The sequence below is a fragment of the Vigna umbellata genome, chromosome 8 (assembly GCF_029865625.1).
Source record: "Vigna umbellata cultivar VRB3 chromosome 8, Vumbellata_1.0, whole genome shotgun sequence".
Lineage (NCBI taxonomy): Eukaryota > Viridiplantae > Streptophyta > Magnoliopsida > Fabales > Fabaceae > Vigna > Vigna umbellata.
In genome coordinates, this window is record NC_142172.1 from 27,546,781 (window position 1) to 27,558,779 (window position 11,999).

The 11,999-nt window shown below is 33.0% G+C and overlaps 1 long non-coding RNA gene across 1 annotated transcript; it reads right to left on the reverse strand.

Annotated features, from left to right (window-relative positions):
• Positions 1-70: 70 nt before the first annotated feature.
• LOC124833997 (uncharacterized) lies at positions 71-3,780 on the reverse strand. The gene is made up of 3 exons (XR_007028451.2): positions 3,391-3,780; positions 3,125-3,291; positions 71-465 (listed from the first exon to the last, which is right to left on the reverse strand). It is a non-coding gene; the product is annotated as an uncharacterized LOC124833997 (long non-coding RNA).
• Between the last annotated feature and the right edge of the window lie 8,219 nt (positions 3,781-11,999).

Here is an 11,999-nt window from a genome sequence, read left to right on the forward strand (position 1 = left end):
ATTATAATAATATTCTTGTATTATCATCTCATCCAATCAATTTTAATCAATATAATAACAAATTTAATGAAACTAACAAAATATAATTCATTTCAAACATTAAATTGTCTAATAATATTTAATACATCATTTATACATGAAACTATATATTAAATCCAAATATTACATTAATATACATACACTGTTGAATTGTATCCAAGTTTCTATTAACACTTAAAATAAAAGAAGCTCGGTTCCTTCTCTTACATTAGGTGTGATTATTTCCATCTTCTTCTTAGAAACGGATAGAAATGAGCTTCCAAAGACCTATACAAAAGGTAGACATCCATCACATCATAATAATAATATAGGAAGGAATCAAAATAGAAAGAAAAACTTACACCTCTAATATCTACAACCACCACTAGCAACATACATCTTTAATAGCCTCGTGGTGAATGGTGCTTCCCAAATTATATATTTTACCTAAGACACAAAAAAGATGACAATTGTTGAGTAAAATGGTATAAATGACTTACTTAACACATATATAGAGAGGCAACAAGTATAAAGAGACCACAAGTATCATTTCTTCTAAAAACTGGGCTAAAAACTCAAAAATCCGAAAATCACTTACCAAACCAAATTTGACAGCAAAGAGAACCAAAATAGCTTGTGACAGCAATCATGAACATGCAGAATTTTGGGTTTGATGCAATGGTATAAATCTAATCATGATCCTATATACCTAAGTATGTAAATTCAATGCTTAAACATAATGAAATATGCTGAAAATGCAAATTCACATATGTTCATTTTTCTTTGGTCTTGGTGAAATTGATTGTTGGGTTCTTAGGAATGAGTTATTTTTCATTCTAGGTAACTAAATGTCTATGTAAGAAGGAAGAAAACAAATAGTTAGTTGGTTAGGAGATTTTTGTTGTTGTGGGGGACGATTTTTGGTATGTTGAGAGTATAGACAGGATTCTTAGTGTCCTGTGAGAAGGGAAACATCACCAATTCTTAGTATAGACAGGATTCTTAGAGTATAGACAACATTGTGGTTCAAAGGCTAACACATAATACTAGTCACACGCTCAACTATAAAACAACCACCCTTATACTAACACATAATAATAATAAAAAGAATTTCTAATTTTACCTTAAATAGAAAATAAAATAACATAAAGTAAAATGAAATCCTAATTCAAACCTGAATATTCTTATCCTTATAATACTAAATAAAGACCCTTATTTTAGTTCTTAACATTTATTTTTGGTTCAGGCACTTAGTTGTGTAAATGTCCATCACTCAATATATATATCAGTTCCAATTCTTTACTCCTAACAGATGATTCACTCGTAGGCATTTAGCATTTTTTTTTAACATTAATTATTTCTCTTTAAATTTGCGTTTCATTTCTTGCAAAGAAAACCAAAATATCCTATTATAAGATGACTTTCAATTTCAGTAAACTATGCATCGTTTATTTATAAAAGTGATGAATGCTTTTAATATAAAAATAATCTGCACCACTTAAAAGTGATCCATGCATTAACGACCCTACCACCACAATCTTAATTTATTTATCATCCAAAAACAAACCATTTCACGTAGCAATCTTTTACTTTAAAGAAAACTTACAAAAGTCTAGCTCTACCCCATATACGTATATACGTATTTTCATGATTCATTCATAGAAATATAATCAGATTTCAGGATTTTAAATCAGAAAAGAAAATGGATGCACCATACTAGGCGTTAAAATATTTGAAGAAGGAGCATAGCCCACGGTTAGACTCCTTTCATGTATAATAAATATAAGCTAGGCCAAGAGATAAACTCAAGCCATCAACCAAACATATCTAGACAGAAACTCTAAAGACAGATTTTATAAACCAGATTTGAAAGGTCATTCATAGAGATTTTAATTCTATTTCAATCCTTTTAGCTTATGAGGCTTTACAAGCTGATTTCTTATTCAATTTTCAGTAGTGGAGGGCTTTCATACTGTACATTGTCACATGGCTAGACCTTTCTCATCAAGGAATAACAGAATAAAAATTTAGCACTAAGAGGAGAAGAATTTAAGAGGACAGAGTCACTCTAGGCTGTCAAAGATTGGTAATATCTTCTTGAAATTAACTGTATCATATTAGCTTTAATAACCATCAACTACACATTAGATTTGAGTAAAATTCAGTGAACAAAACTATCCATGGTGACAAATTGTTTTCAGCTTATAATATGACCATAATTTTCATACCTTACCTTTATTAAACCAAAAGGATAATCTTACACTTGAATGAAACAAAAACACCAATTCAAGTTATGCAGGAATAAGTGTTCGGTGGCCCATATATTAGCCAAACTAATGCCGTGAATAGTGATGGACAAACATGTACACTAAAAGATAAAGTTTATGGCAGTAGAAATGACTAAAGCTGTAACATCTAGAAAGAAGAGAATAGTACTCTATCAAGACACCTAAAGTTTTATAACTTGCGTGCAGTCATCATGAGCCATGGTTTATTCTCTTATTATAATTTAAAGGAAGTAACTATACATGGTCATCTCAAGTATATGATGTGTCCGTAAATTTTAAATAAGATGGCTAAACAAAAGAATATGATGCAGCAGAGTAGTAAATAGATATAAAAGAATTTAACCATATAAAACAGCATAGCATGGTAGATCAGCTTTAGTACAACATGGGCAAAGGAATAAAATAACGTGTACCAGGTAAACAACTAGTCATCCAAGAAACAAAATGAGTGTATGACCCTTCAACGGAATATCACACGCCCTTATGGAACACTTGCAAGGAAATTCAGTCTCATACTAACCTACTAAGGGAGTAAACAGAGAGCTCTACCAATTACACACGAATCATCAAAAAGTTTTGGAGAAAGCGTGTGGTCATAGAAGGGATTGCCATCCCAAGCTCTTCTTTCTTTCTAAACTCAGATTTACAAGACATTTAAGAGTTATACGGTTCAGTTATTCATCATCCTACTTCATTCATTTCAAAATCAAGTTGTGTATTTCAACTAATTTCATGAGATAAAACAGAATTATAAGTCAAACAATTACACTCTCATACAAGTTCTACACTAAATAAAGAAATTTGTTTAGCTCCCATACCTCGATTCCAGTAAGAAACCTTGACTTCAAAGGTTTTTCTCCAGCTCCCATGGTAGTTCCTACTTGTCAGATCTCACAGAATTCCCCCAATCCTCTTTACCCTTCCAGCTCTCTTAATCCCCTCTCCGACCTCTTTGGTCAGTAAATTTGATAGATAAAGTTTCCAACTACATCTCAATAGCAAAAGATTGTATGAGCCTTAAACAAAGGGGCAAAAACCATTAAAGGAGAAAAGTAGGGTTTCTGCATGAAAATCTCAATCTAACCTCGGTGAACCTGTTAAACTGCTCGTGTGACATGCCGAGTTTAAGATCCATTCGCAGCACGTGGATGATCTTCGCGAAATAGTGCAAGTAAATGATGAGCGCGGTGCCATGAGCCACGGCAGCAAGGGAGCCGACGGTCATGAGGAACCAATCGAAGCGGTCAACACATGCAAAGAGCTTCGAAAACGAAACCGCCACAGGCGACGGTTCGACTCCTGACGTCGTCCTGGCCTTCGCCGGCACTGCTGTCGCCGTCTCCTTTTACGGCCCCTCAGGTCAGAAATGGAGTTCGAAGTGAACCCTCTCCCGTTTTCTTGTTAGGGATAGAGAAGAGCGAAGAGTAAGGTCAAACAGAACGTGTGAAATTTGAAAATGGAATTAGAATTAAGAGATTTCATTACAGATTTATCTAGATACGTTACCGTATATGTTTAACAATTTTAAAATAATTTATTACGACAGATTTATCTAGATACGATACATTACATTCTAAACAAAATTTCAATTTCAATTTCGACACCGGATTATGTTATAACAGATTTTTAAAACTACATTATAATAACTCTCAATTTTATTACGAAAATGTCGTTAGCTAACTTATTATAACAGATAAATTTGGTCTGTTATAAAATCCCTTTTTCTCTACCGGTGTCAATGTGTCAGCATGAAAAAAGTAAAAACGTTGAGATTGTTATAAATAAGAAAGGTGAGGACTCTAAAATGTGGATAAATTATCAATAGTTAAACAAGAATTGTATGGTCTTCTTTCACTTGTCAATTTCAGATGACTATGATACATGATAATTGATATTAGAAGGGCTTTACCTTTTCTTATTGGTATTTACATTAAACTGTAATATTTGTTGCAAAACTAGAAACTTAAAAAAAAAAAATTGTTTGAATTGGGTACCATGTATTTCGGATTTTGGAATTCTCTTTTGCTAAGATATATTGAACGATACATAACATTGATCGGTGAAGACCAATTCATTGATCAATCGAATACCTGTCTCGGTATGACATTGATGAGTTGGATGAGATTATCTTGGAATGTTAGGTCTTCTTCTCCAGTTCCAGTTTGGATATGATAGATATAAAGAATTTGGAGCATGGTGTAGAGTGACAATGTAGCTTGTATATAATAATTATGTAATGTCCAACATAGAAAGTCCCATGACTGATGGACCTAGAAAATTTGGACAGTAGAAATTTCTTCTGTTTTAGATGAAAAGAAAAATATACAGTTTTGATGAAAATTAACACGGTGTCAAAGTTAAAAAAAAAAAAAAAAAAAAAAAAAAAAAAAAAAATGAGGCATACATGAAAAGCTAACTTTGTAGTAGATAATTGGAATTAAAAAGTATGGATATCATAGATTTGGTATCGATGCTCTCCTGTCTCCCTCTTTCATTAAATACTGTAATATTCTCGTTTTTTTTTTCTTGAATGCCAACGGCTAGATATGAAATTCAATAAAACCCATGAAGACCAAATACTCTAAAAAATTGATATGCTTATCTGATATTGATACATGAAATTCAATAAAACCCATGGAGACCAAATACTCCAAAATTGATTTGCTTATCTGATATTGATACGCATGTTATACCTTAATATCTATGGAATAGGACTTGTGTTATGATAACTTTGTTTCTTTTACGCTATAGTAAATATTATAGTAATCTTATTAAACCATTGGCTTCTTTTGATTATGACTAATAGGTTTTCCAAAACTCTTCCAAGTTCCTAATGCTATTATATTGTGGATAATAATGCACTGAAGTGGTCAGGGGTCAAATCAATTTACATGCTACAGTTAAGTCTTTGCATTTATGCAAGTTTGTGAGATTGATACCCAATCAGTTTAGTTGCCTTGCATAATCTTAGGATATAAAATATATTCCTTCATTAATATCTCGGTCATACAAAATTTTTATTCATTTGTATTTGGTTTGATTTGTTGATGATAATATTACAATGTATTTAAATATAGACTTGAAATACAAAGAAATTTGAATTGTATTTTTTATTTGTGTTTACATTCATATTTGTAGACTATATCTGACCTAGTTAAAGGAATAGAAAGTGAATAAAGGTATACAAATAAACTAAGAGAGTAGCCTGATGAATTAGTGGATGTTTTGTAAGAGAGATCCAAAGACATAATGAGCACAAATCAAAACAGTAAGAGAAAAACAATAATAAATCTGTTAACAAACAAAACCAGAGAATAGACATCTACGACATGAGATGAAATTGAAGTAAAACACCTTATACTATAGTTCTTGGAAGAAAAGTAGTCATGAGATAAGTCATGAAGGATGTCATCATTCTAATATCATGTAAAAGATAAGAACGGTGTCAAAGATAGGAACTAACAGGGATACTAACTCTGGAGCTATAACAGGGAATTGAAGAATATAGTATAAAAGTATTTTACATGAATTTATCCTTTTGAAAAATTGTATTAGGTCCATAGTTAAAAATATAAGTACTTATAACTTTATTTTGAATGAAAATTTTACCTTGATAACCTTCTTATATTTGTTAATTGATATTTATTAGAAAATGTGTTGTAACAAGATGTATTTGACTTGATTTGGCGTTACTCGTTACATTTATAATTGGAAGTGAAACCAAGCTAACTAAGTTTAATGTGGATGCAAAATAACTCAAACCAGTGTAGATTATATCCAACTTCACCATCTAACTCAACTTAACTTAAACCTCACTCGATTTGGTCTACCCAATTTGATTTGGTGTTGACCTACCCCCACTTGACCTGATTTGGGCCTAACCACCTCAGCCTAACCTTGACATGGTTCTTATTTAGGAGTGCTTCTCCCTACACCACACCCTTCTTCCTACGCCACTCCAATTTTTCGTAATTCCAAAAAAAAACCTTAAGTAAATATTATATACTTTTACTTTACTTTTCCACTTTTTCTTCAAACCCTAATATCTTTCCCTTTTCACTCCACGGTCGCACCCCACCCACACTCCCACATTTTATTTTATGGATTCTCTCTTTCCCTCTTCCTTCTCTACTCCTCTTCCTCTCTTTCTCCATTTACGTTTCTTCATTTCCGTTTGCTTTGCTTCATTTCTGTTGCTTCCCTTTTCATTGAAGTGGTTGGTTCGTTTGCAAAGAGGAGTGTGCTTCGTTTGGTGCTTGGTTTAGTCTCCTCAACATTTTGAAACACTTTGATCCAGGTTGGTTTATTGTTCCTTTGAAAATGCTTTGTTAATGCATGTTGTTGTTATGATGATTTAGGTTTTTTATTGTTAATGTATGTTTAATTTAGGTTTATTTTTTATGGGTATGTTATGATGATTTAGGTTTAATATATGCGTTGAATGTGTTGTGTGCCAAAATGAAAACGAAAGAGAGAAAACGTTGGAGGCCTCAACGAAAATGGGAGATTCGTTGGGTCTTCAACAAATACTGAGATTCGTCGCGGATATTAGTATCTGTTGAAGTCCAACGGATCCCCCATTTTAGTTGGCCTTTTGTATTGATTTTTTTCTTTTATTAATTAATTTTTTGTTAGATTTATTTAACTTATATTATATTTAGAATATATTCATTTGTAATTGATTTAATATTTTAAAAAAAATTATTTTGTTAAAAAAAGTAAAAAAAAAAATGGTTGAAGGCCTCAATGAAAATGGGAGATCCATTGAACCTTCAACGGATGTCCATATTCGTTAACTAATATCAACATCCTTTGAAGACCCAACAGATCTCCCATTTTCGTTGAGGCCTTCAACCATTTTTTTTTTATTGTGTAACTTTTTAGTTTCTTAATTTATTGTTTTATAAATTTTTCTATTTATAGTTTTTAATTGAATTCTTTAAACTATAATTAATTGCGTAATTATTTTATATAATTAATTTATTTATATTTATTGAATTAAATATTAATAATTTTGTTTTTATTTAATAAATATAGTTTTTATTGAATTTAATTATAGTTAGTTGAAATTATTTTTATTTTATTTTTTTAATTAATTACGTAATAGTTTAATTTATTTAATTTATTTGTAGTTGATAAATTAATTATTATTAGTTTTTATTTTATTTTTAATTGAAATTGTTTTTTGATAGTTTTTTAATTTATATAATTTAATTAAATTTAAAACAATATTTTATTTAATTTTGCTTTATTTAATAATTTATTTTTTATCAGAAATGACAAGAACACGCGGTCATCTAGTTATCGAGGTGAGAGTTCTTCCCGAGGTGAAACAAGGACTAGACCAACAGCTTCGCTTGGAGAAGGCGTCAAGCTCCTATGAATGATCATGTAGAGGATGACCCTGTAGTTGAGATGGAGGCGGTTGAGGAGGAGGCTTTTCAGGAGGAGGCAGTTGAGGCCCATGTTGATGAGGACAAACACCATGACGATGTTTCGAATATAGATGAGGTTGTTAGTGGATTTCCTGGAGGTCCACGTGATTCATCGTTATTGACGCACTATGTTCAACACGTTATATTATTTCCTAGGGTCGGGTGAGTGGAAAACTAAATTTATAATTTTTATTCTTTATGTTAAATACAATTTATATGAAATATTATTGTGTAGGATCGAGGGGAGATCCTGAAGGTGATCTCCCACAGGAAAAAGATAAATAAATTAGGATCGTGCCACGAGGAAATTCAACAAATTGTGTTGAATTCTACTTTGATGCCTCTCTCGCGCATTTCTTTTGAGTACGTTGATAATGGCTTATTGTTTGGATTCATTGAGAGATGGCATTTCGAGACGAGTAGTTTCATCTTCCTATAGGTGAGATGTATGTTACTCTTGACAATGTTTCAATGTTGCTTGACCTCCTAGTCTTGGGAAAGTTCTGCGATGTGGAGGAGTTGGAGTTTGAAGAAGCTCGTGCAACCTTTGTCGAGCTTCTTGGCGTTGATCGTGGCACGACTGGTGCTGAGATGGAAGAAGCAGGGGGGCTGCAAGTCAGGCTCAGCTGGCTTAGACAAATTTATCTTTAGTGGTGCGAGGCGGAGCAGTAGGAGCATGCTGCCAGAGCATATATATTGCATCTAGTTGGATGCACGATATTTGCAAATAAGAGTGTCACTTCTATTTGCGTGTTATATTTACTATTGTTTAGAGACATACACACATGTGACAGATATGTTTGGGGCGTTGCTGCACTCGCTTGTCGTACTTACTATTATGCACCCTTTGTCTTGACTTTATGTAATGGAGGCACCATGGATGTCATTGCAGGACAAGTAATGTCAAGTAACTTCTGCTTGATGGTGACTTTACCTCTAATATCATCCTCATTGAATCATTTTTGAACCATATTAAGCTCACATTCAATGGATAACTCGAGCTAGGTTTCATTTAATTCAACATTTAGAAAACTCAATCTCCTCCACACGATATGAATTTCACCCAAAGGGATCATCCCAAGGTCATAGTGTGCTAATTCACAGGCACAAGGAAGATCGAATGTATATCTCAATACGCATCCACACTTTGATGAATTCAATCCTATCTGTTGCACTTTTTCTAATTCCTCAATAATGAGATCCAATGCATATCGGGATACACGTCCAATAAGTTTTCTAAGTCTGTATCTTTTAAAACGGTCACTCGTGAGCAATAAATTTCTTTCAAATGACACCTTAATCTTGTTTTGTTGTAGGATAATGACGTTATGAATATCATCCCAACAAGAATAAATATCTCCCATACTAGTGCCCAAAACTCTCTTCAAGCTCCAATGAGCATACTCAACCCTGAAAGAAAAGAAAACTATTTATAGTAGCAAAAAATATTTATAAAAAACAACTAAATAAAAGAATATTAAAACATACATATTGGTGGTTATGTTCCCTAAATGTATTACTCTGTTCGTCTAGGCCTTTACAAAGTATGTACTGCATGAAATAATCCAAGTATGAGGCATGTATTCAAAGAATAAAGGCCATGACCTTGAGGTGTATTGAAGATGATTGACATATTCACCAAACATGTTCTGATCATCACAATCCATCACGTTTTCCCATGCCTCCATCAACACATCCCAAGCATTAGTAGAATCAACTAACATTTTTTAACATTTTTAAGGATGTGGAATCGACATAACATCTGATATGACTCAGGGAAAACATTTGCAATGACATTCATCAAAGCCAAGTCTCGGTCATTGACAATGACTTTAGGTTCGCCCTCAGATGTTAAAAATAAACCTTTAAGTCTTTCCAAAACCCAAGAGAAATTGTTTTGCCTTTCACTTGACAAGAATGAAAATGCGGCTGAGAAGGTTAACTCCGTGGACGTCATGCCGACAATCTCAAGCACCAAAAGTCTATATTTGTTTGTTTTATAGGTCGAATCCTTCAACAATACAATATTAAATGTGTTTAGCAATTTCACCGCATTTAGATTTGTCCAAAATAGGTCACTAACAACATCTGATTCGTCGAAACACCTACTCCAATGAATGTACTTATCTTGATCCAACAATATCATAAGCTGTCGTAGTTTAGTTTAGAACCCTCTTAATGATTGTTTATACACATGTCTTACGTTGTAGATTTGCTTAATCTTTGTGACATTATGATCATTATTTTCTTTCAGGGTTAATAAAATATTTGCATGTGTAGCTTGACTCTTTGTCATATCAACGAGTAATGACTGCTCAGACATATTTAACCTGCCGGCATAAGGGTGACCAAGTAAAGTTTCAGCCAACTCATGGTTGTGATGTCTACACATCACCTTCAACACCCATCCGTCGCCTTCTGAACATGGTTTACCCTTTAATCTAAACGGACACTCACATTTATGAGTGTGGTATACACTAGCCACCACATCGGCTTTGTATTTCCGATATTTCCCAATTCTTTCACATCCAAGTACGACAAACGTTTTTCTTCCCCGTACACCAATAATTATGTCAGATCTTACTATAATCACGACAAATCCTTAATTATAAGCGACCCCTCTTACCTATTCAATTAAGTGCTCCAAGAACGAAAGATTTCATTTATGATAAATTTATGTGTCAAATCTCCCTCTAAAACTTCGTTGATGAAAGAAGACAAATCTTATATTAAACTATAATCAAATTGAGAATCCATACGATGATATTAATCCATTTTATAATAACTCTCATTAACATAATTAATAATTAATCAGACAAATATAAAAATATTAATATAATTAAAATATAATTCATATAATTAAACTAATTCGTTACTTTTATATAATTATAAAATTGTTAAACAAATAAAAAATACGAAAATAATATATATCTACATAATAATGAAATTATTAAACTATCATCATAAATAACATTAAACTAATATATACTAACATTATAAAAAAACATTAAATTAATAAACTAACCATATATAAACAATTAACAACATGCTCGAAACGTGGACGCTTCAACGGATGTGCAAATCCGTTAACGGATATGAACATCCGTTGAAGGGGAAATGAATGCCCATATATGTTAGCCCTTCAACGGATGTTGATATCCCTTAAGGATTTGCACATCATTCTAAGGGTATAATTCAACTTAACTTTATTTTTTTATATAATTATAAAATTATTAAACAATTAAAAAAATAGGAAAAACATAAATATATATCTACATGATAATTAAATTATTAAACTAACTTCATAAATAATCTAAAATTAATAGCATTAAACTAATATATGGACAACCGTTTTCCCTTCAACGAATGTTGATATTCATTGACAAATTTTTTATATCCGTTGAAGGGTTCTCGATTTTGCTTTCGCACCTAAGACAACCCCCTCCTACTGCTGCCACCACCACCACCAGACCACCTTCTTGCACTAGTACCACTACCACTAGACCACCTTGTTGCACCACCAAACTCATCTAAGAAGATGCCACCTCCAAACAAACACAACACAATAACACACCACCGCAAAGAAGCACCACCATAAGATGCACAATAGCATAAGAAGGAGAAAGAAGAAGAAACGTGATTTCCATGGGTGTGGGGGTGCATGTATATATAGTGAGGACTGCTTTAAATGAGGTGGTTGAATATTGGTGAAAAATAATTTTTTATTTACCACCAACTTTAATTTTCTGCCAAGGGTAAATGGAGAATGGGTAGGTGCAAGAAGAAGGGTGTGTTGGATACAAACAAAGTCCCACATTGGATAAAATAAGAAGAGATGGACATGAGTTTATATACACATAAGATACCTCCATTGGTAAGAGACCTTTTGGAGTGGTACCAAAAGTAAATCCGTGAGAGCTTGGCTTAAAGCGGATAATATCTTACCAGTGTGGAGATATATGTGTGTGTGTTGTATCTCCCTACAAATGGTTTCAGAGCCCATGGTTCATGTCTGGTGACTGGCCTCAGACGAGTAAGTCCCTCCATGATCAGGTGAAGCCTTGGCAGGTGGCCGACAGATAGCCAGACAAGTCATGAGAGGTGGAGAGCAAGAAATGCTCAATTGTGACCATGGATCGTGAAAGAGGAAAAAGAAGATGTTCAATGCTGACCATGGTGTACTCGAGGATGAGAAAAGACTTCCGCTGTAGGGGAGGTAGAGGTAGGAGAACCATAGTCCTTTGTTTGAGGGGAGGAT